This window comes from Aplysia californica, unplaced genomic scaffold (assembly GCF_000002075.1).
Source record: "Aplysia californica isolate F4 #8 unplaced genomic scaffold, AplCal3.0 scaffold00058, whole genome shotgun sequence".
NCBI classification, from domain to species: domain Eukaryota; kingdom Metazoa; phylum Mollusca; class Gastropoda; order Aplysiida; family Aplysiidae; genus Aplysia; species Aplysia californica.
The window spans coordinates 1,747,196-1,748,950 of NW_004797328.1; the positions used below are offsets into that span (position 1 = coordinate 1,747,196).

General features: G+C 41.4%; 1 protein-coding gene across 1 annotated transcript in view; it reads right to left on the minus strand.

The window, feature by feature from the left end:
* The window catches only part of LOC101853371 (dynein heavy chain 8, axonemal), a gene marked incomplete at its 3' end in the record, with an annotated part of 107,937 nt that overhangs the window by 38,314 nt on the left and 67,868 nt on the right, over window positions 1–1,755 (minus strand).

Consider the following 1,755-nt stretch of genomic DNA (forward strand, 5'->3'; position numbering starts at 1 on the left):
AGTAGTAGTAGTAGTAGTAGTAGTAGTAGTAGTAGTAGTAGTAGTAGTATCATCATCACCAGTAGCAGGAGCGGCAGCAGCAGCAGCAGCACAACCATCACCATCACTGCCACCACCATCAAAATTACAACCATTATCAGCAGTAGTAACATAAAGAGTTAAATATTTGCTCAGCCACCATAACGCGTCAGATACAGTACTGCGTAACCTGACACAACGCCTTATTTCATTTTTTGGCGCTAAATATTTTTGTTTGCCATGTCGTAACCCCTATCAGTTACCCTACTTTGTGTGGAAAAAATCAAAGTGAAAGTGCGACTATTGAATAAATTAGAATTGAAATTTCAGAAGAACGCCTTTTTTAAATAGCTTCTCTGACAAAAGCCTCTTTATCTCGAAACTCCTATAAAAAAAAAGACTTAGTCAGATTCCGGCAGAGTTGCGTTCGAACCCAGCCTCATAAGAGCGGACGATAAAAAAGAACATTTCCCCACATTCTATTTTCTTCTTTTACTGGTATTTTTTCTGGGCAGTAAATCAAAAGAGGATGAAATAAATGGCCTCTAACTAGCTGCCATGTTGCACACATACGTACACGAGACTGAAATGGTAGATTGAAACCAACAGGTCGACCAGACAAGGGAAGTCACTGTAAAGAAGAGCGAGCCTCTAAATGGAAGAGATCTTGGCCATTTTTTCGTACCTGACACTCTGCCAAACATCATCAGTTTCATTTTTTAACACCTCTTTCGACACTGTGAGGATATTAAAGAGGCGGTACCTCCGAATTTAACTTCAAAATGGAGTAGATATCTTAAAAACTCCCCAAAATAACCTATGTTCAGAATGCCAAGTTGGGTATTCAAACAAGAGCCATCCACTTTTTTGTTCAGCGTGATGAAAACTGGGCCTACTGTCAGTCTTTCATTTTTTTGGGTTATTCTGAGACTCCCCTCATTTGTGGGTAGGAGAGAAGGGGGTTCGGCAGAGGAATATAGAGGAAAATGATGAAGGGGAGGGGGTAGGGCAGAGGAGAGGGTGGAGGGGGGGATAGCTGCTAGGGGCTGCCATTTTCCCCGTTTGTCTATTCTGAATTAGACTCTCCTCAAGCTTCCCTGCTTTTCCCCAGACACCTTGCCTCAACCACTCACAGACGCCCACAACACACATCCCATTCTATTCTCTCCACTGAAGCGAGAAGATCTCAGAGACACTAATATCCACCCTGACCACTCACCCTGACCACTCAGTCTGACCACTCACGCGTGTGCTCATAGTTGCATTTCGATGCACGCGTTAATTGAGCCCATTGCGAAAAGAGGCCATGCCTTGATCATTCTTTCGGTTTTGGTAGTCGCCGCCGAACTTTGCAGGTATCGCTGAAAACTTATTTCCCTTTTCCCTTACAATTTTTCCCGGCCGCTTTTATTTTACAGCGTCGAGGTGGAAAAGAAAACGTCTGTCTTTTGTTTGTTGTATCGCCAGTTGCATGGTTATATTGTTTTAGCGCAATGTTTCTCTTACCTCTTCTATGTTCTATATTTTCCAAGGACTGCCTCTTTCTCTATGCCCAACTTAAAAAACGATCTTTTCAGAAATGGAGATAGGAAAGCGCTTTTTGCTAAGTAAGCACGCGTGAGAGTTTGGGTAAATAAACCTCTTTATAATTATGTTTTGAGTGTTTATATATAAATAATTTATATGTATGTATGTATGTATGTATGTATGTATGTATGTATGTATGTATGTATGTAT